General features: G+C 34.9%; 1 protein-coding gene and 1 long non-coding RNA gene across 2 annotated transcripts in view; one reads left to right on the plus strand and one right to left on the minus strand.

The window, feature by feature from the left end:
• The window catches only part of LOC137245503 (uncharacterized), a 359413-nt gene that overhangs the window by 340485 nt on the left and 754 nt on the right, over positions 1-18174 (minus strand). The gene's annotated exons all lie outside the window — the stretch shown is intronic.
• LOC137245497 (sialin) overlaps positions 8797-18174 on the plus strand; it is an 84087-nt gene continuing 74709 nt past the window's right edge. The window contains exon 1 of the mRNA XM_067776278.1: positions 8797-9173. The gene's annotated coding sequence lies outside the window, so the exon portion shown is untranslated. The remainder of the gene's footprint in view (positions 9174-18174) is intronic.

An 18174-nucleotide genomic window follows, 5' to 3' on the forward strand; every position in this document is an offset into this window, starting at 1 on the left:
CATTCCCTTTTAAAATACTCATTACCACCTTTCATTTGATACCCATATCGTGGCCCACTCCCTCTTAAAATGCTCAGTAACACCTTTCATTTGATACCCATATCGTACAAACAAATTCTAGAGTCAGCCCTGGTCCACCTTTATGGCGATATCCCTAAATGGCGTCCATACATAGAACTATGGCCTACTCTCTCTTAAAATACTCTTTAATACCTCCCATTTGATACACATGTCATACAACCACATTCCAGGGTTACCCTAGGTTCATTTTCCTACATGGTGATTTTCCTTATTTTGTCTCCATAGCTCTCAACTGAGTATGTAATGTTCGGTTACACCCGAACTTAGCCTTCCTTACTTGTTAAGTTATAGCTTGTACTCGTTACCTTATTTTTATACATAAACATGAAAATAAATATGCATAGTATATAATTTATTGCGTTCGGAAAATTTTTATCTATGATTGATTTATCTAATGAAATAAACTTTGGAAAAAAACACCAACTTTTTGCAACAAATACAAATTCCCCGCTATGTGAAAGGCCGATGTGATCGGAGATACAAAATTTGTTTAATTTTTGAAACACGCTAATGTATTTTATCACTAACGATCACTTCGGATTCTGCCGTTTCACAGGAAATTAAGTCAGGTCAATTTATGTTTCGTTTTTAATTGCTTCATTTAAGTGCTAAATGAATGAGATATATAAATTTATTCGAAATTTACTGTTCATTTTCCAAATATTTTAAAATACGAATTTTCAAAAAGGCCCAACTTCGTCCACCTCCGGTAAAAAAAAATATCCCAAACTACAACAATATACTATTTTTGGAATAACTAGGTAGGTCCTTCGTGGAGTTCTTAGAAGCAAAAGTGGCCCAAATATTATCTTTGAAGAAAATCGCATCATTCGTAAGATTTTGTAGTATACATATATTTTCAAACAAATCGCACCATTACTAAGATTTATTACAATGGGTCGGGCCCTGGTACAACTCTCGAAATTAAATGTTTCTCAAATGTCAACTTGGTTCCACAGATAGTTCTGTACCAAATTTGAAGCCTATCGCACTCTTAATTACATGAATAAGTTAAGACGTGCCTGGCCCACTTCCTGGGAAAGTTTCTCAAATATCAAGCTGGTACACCAAATTTCGAGCAAATCACACCAATAGTTCCTTTCTTTATTTGCTCGGTCCCTGGTCCACTTGACTAGTGCCCCTCCCGGCATTAAAGGTATCCCATAAAAATATCACAGGCCCCTACGTGTCAAAGTTGAAGCAAATCGGATAAAATCGAATCTGTCACGAAATACTCTGAATACGAAATATGTTTTAAAAGATTTTGATTGTGTGCGAGGTGACACGCCCCCTAATAGTTTTACCATGCCTACTACCTTCCACGAAGTACATGCGAGAAGTGAACTCGTTCTGTTTCGGAGATTGTCTGTAACATTCCGCGACTCTATCTTACATATTCCAAATATTCTCTACTGACCTTTTCTCAAATTGGAACTTAAATACCTAGAAAAGGATAGCAGTTTCATAGGTGGAGGAATTGAAGCTGCAAAACAGAATTCGTTGATGCAGTGCGACATTTGCAGTGAAATTGTCAATGCTTGTTTATAAAGTCAAAACATATTTTTCCGCTCTGGTCCCTTCTGATTCTATAATTTTTTGTGAGCATCATTGCCGCTAAGAGAGAGGTCTTGGTAAAGCGTAAAGGTCGGACGAGTGCATACCTGGCGTTTGGAATCTAAGTGTCCGTTATCCAATCTACAGAAAAGTGGATCCTGAAATTTATGCACTGGCTTATTGGACCTTATCAGTTCGGCCTCAGACCTGCCTAATCTACGATCGGCCAAATTTCGGCTTTGCAGCTAATCTGATAACGCCATGTTATGCGAATGAAAGAAGCTGCTTCTGTACATAATCCTCGTGTTCCAGATACGGATAGAGATTTAACATGGAAATGCAACCATATGGTTCACATTGCAACAAATTGATTCTTCGCCGCGCTACCTGAGGCGAATTGGAAACATCGAGAGAATTCAAATTATTTCCCACCTTCCAACGGAATTGGGGCCTCCCACTTACTCGCTTCAATAGACCGCTAAGAAAACATTTCTCGTGTTCCAATGACACGTGAACCAGATACGGGTAGAGATTTAACATGCAAATGCAACCATATGGTTCACATTCAGCTGCCTTAACCTTAACCAAATATGGCAAACTTGCTATAGTCATAACGTCTTAGCCGTAACCATATCGATTGGCATCCGAAAAGTGAATAAATTCACCAAGTCAAATATTTTTAGGTTAGGGATATGGCGAAAAACCAAAAACCAATTGGTAGGCTATGGTATGATTATGGCTAAGACGTTATTGTATACAACCATTGACCAATTATATTGATTTCCATAAAGTTGGTTGGATCAGTGCTTCGCGAAATTTTGTATGTGAATGAGCAAGGCTATTTAAATTTAAATTGCCATGTCTGAAGTTCCTTTATATCTACAAACGCAGCATCTTGCGCGATTGTGGCGATGTTAAAGCCCTGGCAAAGCTGACGTATCCATATCCATATAAAACAGCTGATTAAGCCAACCTTATGGAACATCAATGTAATTGGTCAATGGTGCCATACCATAACGCCCTAAACATAACCATGGCATAGCCAACCAATGGGCTTTTGGTTTTTCGCCATATCCATAACCTAAAAATATTTGAGTTGGTGAATTTATTAACTCTTTGTAGATTTTATCTATTGTTTTGGATACGTTTTGACTAAGAGATTTATTATTTGTGGTATATGTTTATAATTTTTTGCGTTTTCTTAATTTTTATGAAAATTTCACGATTTTTAGTTTAAGGCAGCAATAACTGATGCCAATTCATATGGATAAGTAAAAGTATGGTTATGACTATGTCAACTTTGCCAGAGCCATTGCTGGCATGCATGAGATTGCGTTGAACGCATCTACATGGAAAACTTTATTGTGGCTCGACCATAAAGTGCCCCGTTACATAAGCAATTTTTTATATAGATACGTTTACCACAATCTTATGCATAATAACAAGTAGATTGCACGTATTTTTATGGGGAACGGCAGATCGAGCGACACTGGCGCCATCTGACATGAAAAAGTAGCCAACTCCAAACTTTTGTTGCAAGCAAAGCTTAAGAAGAATTCGACATTTGCTTTGGCTAAGTGTGCTTTCACACTTTGCCAGTGAAGTTTTTTCCTACTTATTGGTACTTTTCTAACATTTTTCACAGTTAACAATGCAGTTTAACAAATGAATACGATACAAAATATGTTAGCAAGTATTTTTCTTGTATAGCGAAATAAACTCCAAATGCTAAGTCTGAAGTTCCTTTATATTTACAAAAGCAAAATCTTGGGTGATTGTGCCGATGTTACCGGTAGGTATAAGATTGCGTCAACATATATGAAAAATAGTGTTGGGAACTATCGAATGAAAACTATCGAGTTATTCGATAGTTCACCCATTTTCATTCATTCGATAGTCATTTGTAATTCGTTCATTACTATTTTTTCGAATGGTGCGCTCTATTTAAATGTTTGCTGTGCATATGTATATCAGTGATCTCAATTAAAAAGGTATTAAAATAAATTTTAATGCTTTGCATACTTCAAATTTTTATCTGAGGAGGTGCTTTTAACTTGTATTTAAATTGTATAGAGATATTTATAATGCGACCTGGATTGAACAGATCATCCGTTTGGGAGTTTTTCATCAAAAATGGCAAAGAAGTTAAATTTCATATATGCAAAAAACGTAAAATTTTTTGGAAACACATTAAACGACTGTAATTTCTGAAGAGGAACGTAGTTCTACTTCTCTTTCGTCAACTACTGCAGTAAATACAGCGAGCAGTTCCTTAACAGTACCTGCCGAAGACATTTCCAATAGTGGATGTTTAAAGACCATGGCGGAACGATACAAGGTGGCAGCATGGTGACATACCTTCAAACATAAATAAAAATTCCATGTACTTTGTTTTTGTAAATTCGATGGACAAATGTCAAAATCGTACTGCGTCGGAAGTTGATGTATCAAATCAAATAAAAAAAAGCGTATAATCAGCTGTCCCATGCTGCCACCTTGTATCGTTGCGCCATGTTAAAGACTGTTCAAACAAAATTATGTTGTTGAACAATACAGATACAAATTCATTTTCACAAATTTTCTGTCCTGTTGTTGTTGTAGCGGCATAAAATCTCCCCAAAGGTTTTGGGTAGTACTGACATATTGGCCATATGAAGTGGTAAGGCCAAAAAACTCCGTGGGTTACGAGCCAAAACCTTTTGCATTTAAATTGAATATTTGTATTATTTACTTGAAGCAAAATTTACTCCATTTTAGTCACATTCAAAATTTTGTCTTATATAGGTTTGTTCTTTAGCTACCCCTGGGGTAACCAAAACAATCCAGAAATTATTTTTTGTATAGTAAATGTACTACAAAAAACATCGGTACTGGCCTCGGGCTAGCTAAAGAGCAGATCAAATGAATGAATGAATAAAAAAATTCATTCGATAGTTAAAATCATTCAGTAAAAATCGATAGTTGAATTCATTCGATAGTTCCCAACACTAAGGAAAAACTACATTGTGGCTCGGCCTTTATCGTTAACCGAAGATGATGAAAACGGCTCCATAGGCATTATGGCTAAGTCAAAATTGATCAGAACTTTACATCCCTATTGCTTCTAGTATATTACAACTACACAAATTTACAAAACTATTAAAGTATAAACAAATTAAGTTCTTCTTGACAATTCTAATAATTGTTATTTTTACCGTTGCGCTAAATGTGCAGTATCATCCATTGAATTGACTCAGTGTAAATTTTCATAAGCAGAAAACAAAAACTAACGAATTTATGGACAATTCATAATTTTGAAATGTGTTTTTACCTGTTTTTAAATTAATTGCTGTGCAAAAAAGATACACAAATTGTACTTTACCTGTTGAATACCGGCAAATGCGCTGTTGTACCTACATAAATATGTATGTGCATATATCTTAAGGTACAATATGGCATTGAATTCGCCGAAAAGAACACAAATATTCTTGTACGGACATTAGGGTGACTCAAAAATATCAACTAACTACGTTCGTGAAAAGCTTTTCATAATCTCTTGTCAATTTTAGCATTAACTCAACCCCATTTCGCCGTTGTGCCATCGTCAGTGTCCTTCTTGATTCTCTCGTGTTCGTGTTCGTTCTGCGCTGCTGTTCTCTTAGATGATGACCGCAAATTGTATCCGAAAGTTCAAAGTGATGAAGATCTTGTACAGGTCTTATGACAAGAGACTAATAAAGCTTATGATGGGCATTTTTACTGAGTAATGCCTTCTCGGGGCACATTCTTTTAAATTAGGTCCCGTAAGGGATAGCAGATTTAGTAAGTGCGGGCTGAGAAAGGAAACGATTGTGCATGGTTTGTGTTCGTAGCCTGCGAACGATAAATTAAGAAACCAGCTATCCTGCCTAAAAGCAGAAAGTTGATTAGGTGCTAGGAAGCTTATTTTGCACAACATATTTCCTGACTTTAAATGTGACCTTTTCAGTTTGGTCGTCGATAAACACTATGGGCACACCATATGACATCCTTATGAAAAATGCGCTAGATGACTAAACCTTTTAAGAACGGTGAAAATTCCTGAAGAAACAATACTGACTGGAAGACTTCTGCTCATTACTAAGTAGTATCATATATAGTTCATAAACGCTACACCCCTATCTAAAACGATGGGAAACAATGAGAATGACCGCCTCTGTATTATAATTTTGGGCACGCTTCCCCCAGGCCATTACAGTGCTTACTCGGAGTCGCGCCAATTATTGTCTACGAATTAATATAACTAAAATCGCATATAACACCTTATCAAGCGTATGTATTCTAAAAAACTATGAAACACATCGTCAATAAATTAGTTGTAACTCATCAGCGTCTCTCCAGATCGAATAACGTAAGATTTGGCACCCACGAGTGCTTGACGAAACTCGGGCACAACACTATCCGAGACAAAGCGATTCTCTAAATTGTTGTCACCGATGGTTAATGTGGTATCACAAGAGCGCAGCTGTCCACTAACCTTACCCAACCTAAGGATAGTGATAATGGAACTGGAATTAACGCAAAACAATATAAAACGCCTAAACAAGCGTTTATATGGAAAACGCACTCATGACGTAGTTATGTATGTAAATGGCTTACATGGGGTGTTTCAAATATTTTGCGACTTGGTGATTCAATTTAATTCACGAGACTTAACTTTGTCAGCGACGGCAATCCTATACACGAAACGCACGAATAAGGTCGTTGAAACTTTGTTAGCGATTGTAATTAACTAAATTACAAGCACGCAGCAATATCCCCGAATCCTTAAATGCCCAATTGAAATAGTTAAATTAATTTGTTTCGAAGCCATTTATGTGTTTGCATCATCACCTGGGTGTTCGGGCATTGCAAAAAAACGTCTAATGGCTTGGCAAAAATTATTTTTTGTTCTCTCCTTCAGGAATTGATTAATTTTGGATGTCGTATAATATTTAAATATAGAATATTTTGGGGAAATGCTGCTGAAGTCTATGTAATATCAAGCACCTTCTGGGACTACTCTACTGTCCTGCTAAACTCAATAACTTTAGTAGAAGCTAGAATGTCTCTTATTGTAACCAATAGATCAACCTATATTTTAATTGAAATTAAACCGCAAATTTACCCCTGCAATTTGGCAGAAATAAGTATGTTCGGGCCTTTTTGATTTGGCAGTTTGAGAGGCAGTTGTTGATTTGTTATCGGCTTATCATTGTACATTATCATCGAGTTATAAGTTTACTATCGCCATCAACTTCCTATTTGTTTTTTTATCGGATTATACATTCAATTTTTTTGGTATCTGTTCCATAAAAAACCAATGAGTCGTCGTTTAAAACTCGATAACATAACTATATGAAACCGATAACTTTTTGCAAACAAATTCATAACTTTTCGATAGCAAATCGATAACACACTGCTAATAGTTCGATAGCTTTTTATAACACATCGATACCCTTTCGATAGACAATCGATAATTTTTCATAAAGAGCCGATAGAAAATTGGTAATACTTCGATACTAAATCGATAGATTCTCAATAACAAATCAATAGCCTTTTGATAACACATCGGAAATTTATCGATTGATTAATGATATTTTTTCGATAAATATTCGATATCATATCCATAACTTTTCGATAAAAATTCTTAACTCGTGGTTAAAAAATCGATAACTCATGATAACCTTTGATATCGATAAGCAAACTTATAACACGTCGATAACAAATCTATAGCTCGTCGATAACATAACTGCAACAAAACTTTTCTTTCCTATCATTTCCCTTCAATTCCTCTCTCTTCCTTTCTTTTCACTTCCACGCCTTCACTTGCATTATTCCTATATTATTCTATAGTGTAGCGATTCCACCTACATTTACATTCTATATGTCCCATATACATAGCACACCACTTCTAAGGACTGCACTTATGCTTACACTTGTCTTACGCTTACATTATGGTTTCCCCCATACCGTAAGTAAAGCTGTTTACACATAAATACCACTAAGGCATCGGGTCCCAGGAATCCCGATCCCGAACCCCGGGATACCCGAAACATTTTGTCATACTGAAATCCCGGCATTATATTTATTAAAATCCCGAAATTTCGGGATTCTTGGGATCTCATATTGCAAATTAAAAAATTTTTTTTTAATAGTTTGGAAAAATTCAAACAGCTGGAAAATTTTTAAATAATTAAGTAAATAATAAATTGCTTTAAAAAATGTTTTCATACATTAAAAGCAATAATGATTAATGGTGTCCTAGTTTTTTTCTTTGGCAAAGTCCTAATTTAGTTTGTCAATAGGAAATCCCCTTTTCATGATAAATTTAGCCTTCTTTAGACGTTACAAATTTCAATAATCTGATTTTAGAGGAAATAGATATTTTTATATCCGATAGATTTTGTGGTCTACATTTAGAAATGCTGTACCTATTTACTTTTTTTTAAAAGGAAACCAGTCTTTATTTGTTTATAAGATTTGAACTTATTTTTTTTATACATTGGACTGAAATGCACGTTTTTGTTAAATTACTCATATGCGTTCTAGTTATACAATTATTTTTGAATGAAAATTGAAAAATATCAGCCTCTGGATAATCCCAAAAAATCCCAGAATCCCGGGATGGCAATTTTCAAATCCCAAAATCCCGGGATTGCAAAAGATCTTCGGGGCTCGATGCCTTAAATGCCACACACTGCGCCTATACTTACGCATTCTGTAATATCCCCCCTATAGCATACTACTTACAAAGACTATTCTTACGATTTTACGCTTTACACCTTACGTTTACATTCATGATTCACCCATACCCTGAGCAAAGATGTTCGCATCAAAAATTTTTTGAGCGTTTTCTTATGATCTGGATACCGCGCCAAAATCCCAAAATTTTCACAGCTACCCTCGTACGTCATCATATCAGAGGCTAAAGTCAGAGTATGAATATGAGAATTAAAAGCAAAAAAATAAATCGCATTGTTGAAATAATGAACCCACGAGTATGGGTATCGTGACGAACAGTCGCCCATATACATATAAACATATTTTTAAATACATATAGCAAAACAACAAATGCATGCATATCGACGTTTGCCTGACTAGATATGCCTCATCTATCTATTTGCCTGCTTCTAGAGAGGGAATGAATTTAAAGGCGCGACAACGTTGAGATATTTTCAGTTGATTTTGTGCAGCGGTGTCGATTGTTTCGTATTTATTTTTGTAGTTTTGAGATCAAGTGAATAAAAGATTTTATTATACATAGAAACAAAAACAAAAGTATTAATACTAAAATAAAATAATATTTTTGATTTTGGCGCGGTACCGCATCTTCGTCACATAACCTGTACAATTTTGTATAACGGGAAATTTAATTAAGATATACATGTTTGTGAATAAATAAAATACATATGTATAAATAAAGCTGTGAAAATAATTTAGTTAAAGCCAAAGTGTATGAAAATATTTAGTGCATAAGTGATTTGTAAACAAATTTTTTTTTAATAAATAAATAATAGAAAAAAAAAAACAGTGAAAAGGTAATAACAAACATGAGTTAAAATTTCAAACTAATTTAATGCTAAACAAGTAGGGAAGGCTAAGTTCGGGTGTAACCGAACATTACATACTCAGCTGAGAGCTTTGGAGACAAAATAAGGGAAAATCGCCATGAGGGTAACCCTGGAATGTGTTTGTATGACATGGGTATCAAATGGAAGGTATTAAAGAGTATTTTAAAAGGGAGTGGGCCATAGTTCTATAGGTGGACGCCTTGCCATAAAGGTGGACCAAGGGTGACTCTAGAATGTGTTTGTACAATGGGGTATCAAATGAAAGGTGGTAATGAGTATTTTAAAAGGGAGTGGGTATCAAATTAAAGGTATTAATGAGGGGTTTAAAAGGGAGTGGCCCTTAGTTGTATATGTGAAGGCGTTTTCGAAATATCGACCAAAATGTGACCCACGGTGACCCAGAACATCATATGTCGGGTACCGCTAATTTATTTATATATATAATACCACGAACAGTATTCCTGCCATAATTCCAAGGTCTTTTGATTTCGCCCTGCAGAACTTTTTCATTTTCTTCTACTTAATATGGTAGGTGTCACACCCATTTTACAAAGTTTTTTCTAAAGTTATATTTTGCGTCAATAAACCAAACCAATTACCATGATTCATCCCTTTTTATAAGCTTTTATTTAATTTCACTTGACTGTTGTATGTAATGAAATCTTGCATGTTAAATTTGATGACAATGCAATATTATTTTTCCAGAATTCGATAAATTAATCGATAACAGAGTTATCGGTAAAGATTTGTGTTCACAAGGGAATAACAGCCCAAGTCCTTTGTTTAGAGGGATGGTGAATAACCTACAGCGGCTCAAGAACGAGGTAACTTCGCTTTGTTTGTGTATACAACGATCGTAGAAGTTAGGCTGTTATTCCTCAATGTTGCATACTTTTCTGCGCACTTGATTTTGTTTTACAGATTTAACTCACAGAGCAGAGATCTGCAATCAGTAGTTGTAAACTGAACGCAACATAGGCAAAGTCACAATAAAAAAATTAAAGAAAAAAAAATCTTTTTTAAAAATAAGCTTTTAACTAAAAAGTAAAAAATAAAATTAAAGAAAAAAACTTTTTTTAAAATAAACTTTTATTTTTGGTTAATAAAATTAACTTAAAAGTAAAAAATAAATGGACTGTAAAGAAATATAACAATTTATAAGTTCATTGTAACCTTTAACGATAATTAGGCTTCTTCGTCTGCGACAAAATAATTCCATATTGTGTATAATTATATATTTTTAACATTAGATCTTTACACTTAAATTATTAAATCTTACAGTTTATATCACAGTCCTAATTGTTCTAATAAAAGCGTGTTACATTGTGATAGCAAGAAAAGGAGGTCCCAATTGTTCTAATTATACCATCAAAATTTAACACGATTTAATTAGAATAATTAGGACTGTGATATAAACTGTAAGATTAAATAATTTAGCTGTAAAATTTTAATGATAAAAATATATAATTATGTACAATATGGAATTTTTTTGTCGCAGGCGAAGAAGCCTAATTATCGTTAAAAGTTACAATGAACGTATAAAGTGTTATATTTCTTTACAGTCAATTTATTTTTTACTTTTTAGTTAATTTTATTAACCGATAAAAAAAGCTTATTTTTAAAAAAGTTTTTTTGTTTTTAATTTTATTTCATATTTGGTATAGACTTATGGCATTTTTTTTTAATTTTTCGTAATTCTCAATATCAGAAAAGTGGGCGTGATTATAGTCGCATTTCGGCCATTTTTTATACCAAGATAAAATGAGTTGAGATAAGTACGTGAACTAAGTTTAGTAAAGATATTTCGATTTTTGCTCACGTTATCGTGTTAACGGCTGAGCGGAAAGACAGACGGTCGACTGTGTATAAAAATTGGGTGTGGCTTCGATTTCGCCCATTTTCACAGAAAACAGTTATCGTCATAGAGTCTATGCCCCTACCAAATTTCACAAGGGTTGGTAAATTTTTATTCGAGTTATGGCTTTAAAGTATTCTAGACAAATTAAATGTAAAAGAGCGGAGCCACGCTCATTTTGAAATTTTCTTTTATTTTTGTATTTTGTTGCAATATATCATTACTGGAGTTGAATGTTGACATAATTTACTTATATACTGTAAAGACATTTAATTGTTTGCTAAAATTTGACTTAAACAATTTTTTTTTTAAAAGTGGGCGTGTTCTTCGCCCAATTTTGCTAATTTTTACTTAGGACATATATAGTAATAGGAGTAACGTTCCTGCCAAATTTCATCATGATATCCTCAACGACTGCCAAATTACAGCTTGCAAAACTTTTAAATTAGCTTTTAAAAGTGGGCGGTGCCACTCCTATTTTCCAAATTTTACTAATTTTCTATTCTGCGTCATAAGGGTAACCCACCTACCAAGTTTTATCGCTTTATCCGTCTTTTGTAATGAAGTATCGCACTTTTTCGGTTTATCGAAATTTTCGATATCGAAAAAGTGGGCGTGGTTGTAGTCCGACTTCGTTCATTTCAAATAGCGATCTGAGATGAGTGCCCAGGAACCTACGTGCCAAATTTCATCAATATACCTCAAAATTTACTCAAGTTATCGTATTAACGGGCAGACGGACGGACGGAGGGGCGTGGCTAAATGAATTTCTTTTTTCGCCCAGATCATTTTGATATATACAAGTCTATATCTATCTCTCTCGATTAGTTTATGCCGTTACGGATTACCGTTATGCGAACAAAATTAATATACTCTATGAGTTCTGCTTAGCTGAGTATAAAAATATTTTAGTTGGACAGTGACGTGTGGGGAAGGTCTTGTAGCTGGCAAAAATATAAAAAACAAATTTCTACATGCTTTTTTTTTGTTTTTTTTTTTTTTGTGAAATATGTGCTTATCGGTCAAACAAAAATTTTAAAGCGCGGTATACACATCGCTAGAAATGAAAAATTTGATACAAATTAACGCTCAAGAAAAATTTCGTGTGTCAATTAACTAGTAGCCACCTCTCAAGAAAACTCATACGCTTTCTCTGATACCTTCTTCTAAGGTAGAGACGCAGGAGAGCTCAGGTTTCGCCAAGAATCACATGTGCATCCCATTATTTCTTGAGCAACGGCTCTGTAAAAACACAACCGGTTAAATACTAGGAATAACATTTACTGTATTCATAAGTTTTTTGAATGAATTTGCAATTATATTTGAGCACAAGCATTTGTTTTCTCTGGTAAAGTGCATTCTTATTAAATTAAGTGCATTCGGATACCTTAATTTTAAGAAATTTTCTTCTAAAGCTTTGCTGAATCTTACTTTCGTGTCTTGCAGTAAAGTGACGCTGATTCATAGAGAACAGAGAAAAGAAAGAAATGTCAAAATTACTTGGCTGCTACTATTTTTCACAGACGAAAAATATACATAGGTATGAACTTTTTCTTGAGCGTTTTCTTATGATGTGTATACGCGCATAAAATGAAACAAAAAAAAACTATTTACATATATCAAATAAACTAAATAAAATTTGTAAGATTGCGGGTTTTGAATCGAACTCAAGGCCTAACAATAATTATTTTATCATTATTATTGTTATGATATATTTTTTAAAATGGGTGTGGCACCGCCCATTTGTGATAAAATCAATTTTACAAATATTATTAATCATAAATCAAAAATCGTTAAACCTTTCGTAACAAAGTCCGGCAGAGAGGTTGCCTTTACTATAAGGAATGCTTTGAAAAAAAAAAATTTTGCGAAATCGGTTAAGGACCACGCCCACTAATATATAAAATATTTTTAAAAGTGTTGTGGACGAATAAAATAAGCTATATCTTAGCGAAAAAGAGCTTTGTATCAATAGAATTTTACTTTCTAAATTGAATTATAACATTAAATTGGAAAACACTAAAATTTTTGAAAATAGGTGTGGCACCGCCCCTTTTTTGTCCAAGCAATTTTCTATCTTTCGGGAGCCATAACTCGAAGAAAAATTTACATATCGTAACAAAATTTAAATCGTGAAAAATGGGCGTGGCACTGCCCCTCTCCAACAATGCATATCCCAACGTTTCTGTAGCCATAACTCGACGAAACATTTCGTGCACATTAGACTGGGTCGATTTATTAACCGATATCGCGCCATCGATTTTTCGATAGGATATGGGCTCAGGAAAAAAATTTTCACTACGCATACCAAAAAATAATAATTTTCGAGCCTGCGAAATTTAATTTTTTGACTTTTTTTCGACTTTGATTTTTTAGTTTTTTTCCATGACCTACTAAAAAATTTGAATTTGATTGAAAATTGTCATGTATACCCTGTCCGACCAAAAAATGTCCGCTAAAAACAATGCGATAACAGTTAAAAAAAAATTTTTTTTTGGGCGGACAGGGTATAGGTTAGGTTAGGTTGAACTCGCCGGCCCATGAGGACCTGACATAGACTGATTGAGTCCGTAGTGTTACCAGAAGTTTGTTTTAACGACCAAACTGAAAAACCCTATCAAAAACCAGGACCTATGTTATAAAATAACTCCGTCCTCTTGGCAAATACTAGAAGCTTCCTAGGATTTAAGCCATTTGCTGCTTCTAGATCTGACAGATGTATCACTCCTAATAGCTGGAGTCTTAGCCTGGCAAGTGCAGGGCACGAGCACAAAATGTGCTCGATCGTTTCCTCCTCCAACCCGCACTTCCTACATCTGCTATCACTGACCAAGCCTAATTTAAGGGCATGTGACGCCAGAAGGCAGTTTCCAGTCAGAATATCCATCATTAGTCTACAGTCCTCTCTTTTTAATGATAGAAGCAACTTTGTTAGTCTAAGGTTGTAAGACACATAATCTTCGACACTTTACAGCCCCGCGTTTGAACCCACGCCTTTCCCGCTTGGTCGCCTTCGCTTAATCTCGCCCAGTCTAATTGGGACGTCTACGGAGCAAGCTTCAAGGGATGCGCCCTTTTTATCTAGTTCGTCCACTTTTTCATTCCCATCTATTCCCATATGGCCTGGGACCCAATATAAATATATGCTTCTCCCTGTCCCGATTCTATGCAGAGACTGCTTACACTCTAACACGCATTTAGATGCTGTGCTATGCGAGGTTATTGCCTTAATTGCTGCTTGACTGTCAATATAAAAGTTAACACGATTGCAGCTTGGGCTATTTTCTTCCAGGGTTTCTACTGCTTTGGTTACGGCTACTATTTCCACTTGGAAAACGCTACAGTAATCCGGCAGCCTGTAGGATCTGCTTATTTCCGGATCAGCACAGTATACCGCAGAACATGCCCCTTCCACTACTTTGGAACCATCTGTGTACACATGTATCGCCTCGTCCGCCATTTGCGGACAGGGTATACATATGAAAATTTGTTTAGTAGGTCATGAAAAAAACCTTAAAAATCAAAGTACAAAAAAAAAGCTAAAAAAATGAAATTTCGCAGGCGCGAAAATTATTTTTTTGGGTATGCGTAGAGGAACTTTTTTTCCTGAGCCCAAATCCTATCGAAAAATTGATGGTGCGATATCGGTTAACTTTCCTCCATACAAATCGACCCACCCTAGAGCACATGTATACCTTTTAACAGGAAATATTTTCATTAAAAATGGACTAAATTGGTTAAGTCGCCTTCTTTTATATAAAAGATTTTGTAAAGTGCGTAGATGCAGGTAATAAGCTATTTCTAGTAAAAGTTAGAAAATTTCGTTAATAACCCTGCCCTTTTTTTTGTAATAACGCTTTTTAGTACAATGGCACTTGTTTGTTTATGTTTATTGCTCTGTCATATCTTTATTTTAAAATAAACAGTAGGGAAATCCCCATATCTGAAGGAAAACTGCATTAATACCCGCTCAAGGCCAATGGTGTTAGCCTCTGTATCCTTTTGCTTCTTTTAAACGAGAATTCGTTCAGAATGGAACCAAATATATATGTATTATTGCGCAGCCTTGGAACATTATTAAGCACACAAAACAAACAACAACAGCATTTCATATGTACAGCTGGGTATGTAATGTTCGATTTCACCCGAGCTTAAACTTCCTTACTTGTTTTTATATACAGATTTTGGTAGTAGGTACAGAACCCACACTGGTTAATAATTTCTAGTACCTAATTAAGTGTAATCAGGTTCCGTTATTGCGCAGTGGAAACTTTAAAAACGTTTAATTTTTAATCTGAGGTCTGGGGATAGATTCAGTAAATTTTAGTATTTCAAAATTCACACTTACTGAATACAGGTTTTGGTACGAAGTTTCAGCGTTTAGGGGAAAAAGTAAGCATCTATAAAAATAGCATTACCAAAAGACATAGATTTATCCTAGAAATGTATAACTTAAAAGTATAAGAATAAATAAAAAAAGTAAAGGTGTCTACGTTCGGGTGTAACCGAACATTATATACTCAGCGTGAACTTTAATTGTACATTTCATTTCAGATAAATTACTTTTCTACATAACACGTGGCACCGCCCGTTTAAAAAAAATGTCTCCCCATTTCCTCTTACAATAAAACTTTATAAGTGAAATATCATTGATACAAAACTATTTTTTGCTAAGTTATAGCTTATTATTTTCGTCTACGACCCTTTTGAAAATCTTTTATATAAAAGTAACCGATTTCGTTAATTTTTCTTCAAAGCATTCCTTATAGTAAAGGCAACCCCTCTACCGAATTTTGTTACGATAGGTTTAACGATTTTTGGTGAAGATATCTCAATATTTACTCAAGTTATCGTGTTAACGGGCAGACGGACGGACGGACGGACGGACGGACATGGCTCAATCAAACCCTTTCTCGGTACTGATGATTTTGATATATGGAAGTCTATATCTATCTCGATTCCTTTATACCTGTACAACCAACCGTTATCCAATCAAAGTTTATATACTCTGTGTGCAAAGCACGCTGAGTATAAAAATCCGCATTCGAATAACAAGTTTAGTACTCGATTTCAAAAGAATTTTTAATACGAAGAAAATCAGTATCTAGATGTATTTGCATTCTGGCTTAGGAACTGCAATAAATAAATCAAGAATACCTAACGGAATAGCTAAGCTTCGATTACAAATTTAGATTCAAAAGATACGGAAAATTAAAATCAAATATGTTTTATAAGCGCTTCAGGTGTTTTATACAATTCTAAAATTAACTAACGTTACCATTTTGAAAGTTTATGAACTAGAGACGTTGGGAACGTGGAATTTTAGGCATACGCGAATTTTCAAAGCCAGTAGCTGGATGTGTCAAAAGTTGAGTATGGCAAATATTTTTGATAAATGCTTTTTCGTAGAGCGACAATCTTTTGGTTTAAGCTCTTGCTATGTTTGTTGAATGACTTAACTATATGTTTCTTTGTCCGAATATTTCAACTGAAAATTCTTGATTTTTTTTTTTTTGTTTATATATGAGCTTACAATCTGAAACTTGGAATATGGCTTGGAGCACGATGACAATGCACATACAAATATATTCAGAATATTCACATTTGTGTCGTAAAATTTGGAATAGGTACATATTACACAGAGAAAATATAGGGAATTTATTTACTATTTGATTGAAACTCGAAAACTTTTTTAGCACCAGCATTAAAAAATATTTTAACATGGAATATTATCTTTTGTGTTAATTTTTCGTTTTTTCATAGCATTCCCAAATTTTCCATTTCACTTTTGCTAATTCGAATACGGATGCGCAAATAATGCAGAAGTCCGCGTTTACTAATGCGAATATTTGTAGCGTTCCAAATGTGAACCAAAGATAAAAACCGCCTGGAAGTGAATGCTTTGTTTCACAAATTTACAAATTTAATTAAAACAAATACCGAAGGGTTTATTGAACTAAACAAAATGCAATTTTGTAATTACGATTTAAAAGATTGTATAAAATGTGATCACCTAGTCCGGGCAAGGTATCGGATTAGATGGAGAGGAATGTTGACATATTAATAGTAATGCTATGCGAATGTTGCAACTCACTTCACCATAAAGTCCTATGGTTAGTTTGAACTGGCCGGTCCATCAGCACCTCACATAAACTGAATGGGTCCGTAGAGTGTGTTTAACGAAAGCCCTATCAAAAACTAGGACCTATGTTATAAAATAATTCCGTCCGGTAACGTTTTACAAAACGGTGCACCAATCAAACATCATCAATGGTGGTATCAAACGACGCGTTTCGACATCCGTTTTCAGAATCCGAAAGCGGAAAAAAGATCCATAGTTTTTTTGAACAGAACACCTTTCTGCGTTGGCGGCGGCGATTTAAAAAAATAACCCTGGGTAGGTCCAACACCGGTGTGGGAATCAAAATTAAATGCGCGCAATTCTGCATTAGTATGTGTGTGTGTACAACAGATCTGACAAAATACAACAACCACATTAAAATTTGAACCGATTTTTTGCTTATAGCTTTTGACAGAAAAAAAAATTAAAATTTTCGCTTCCAGATTCTAAAAACGGTTGTCGAAACGTGTCTTTTGATACCATCTTTCAAAATTTTTGATAAAAATTAGGTGGGGCGGACATCGTCTTGTAAAACGTTACCCTCGGTCCTCTTGGAAAATACTAAAAAGCTGGAGCCTTAGCCAAACAAACACAGGGCAGGAGCACAAAACGTGGTCGATCGTTTATTCCTCCAATCCGCACTTCCTCAATCTGCTATCACTGACCAAGTGTATTCTAAAGGCATGTGACGCCAGAGACAGTGCTCACTCAGAATACCCGCCATGAGTCTACAGTCATCTGGGACGTCTTCGGAGCAAGCTTCGTGGAATGCGCTCTCTTTAGCTAGTTCATACGCCTTTTCATTCCAATCTATTCCTATATGGCCTGGGGCCCAATATAGATGTATGCTCTAACACATTTTCAGATGCCTTAATTGCGGCTTGACTGTCAATATAAAAGTTGACACCGCTGCAGTTCAAGCTATTTTCTTCCAGTGTTCCTACTGCACTGGAACAATATACTATAAAAGCGTGCAATTACTGGCATATGCT

Source organism: Eurosta solidaginis, chromosome 3 (genome assembly GCF_040869045.1).
Source record: "Eurosta solidaginis isolate ZX-2024a chromosome 3, ASM4086904v1, whole genome shotgun sequence".
Classification (NCBI taxonomy): Eukaryota; Metazoa; Arthropoda; class Insecta; order Diptera; family Tephritidae; genus Eurosta; species Eurosta solidaginis.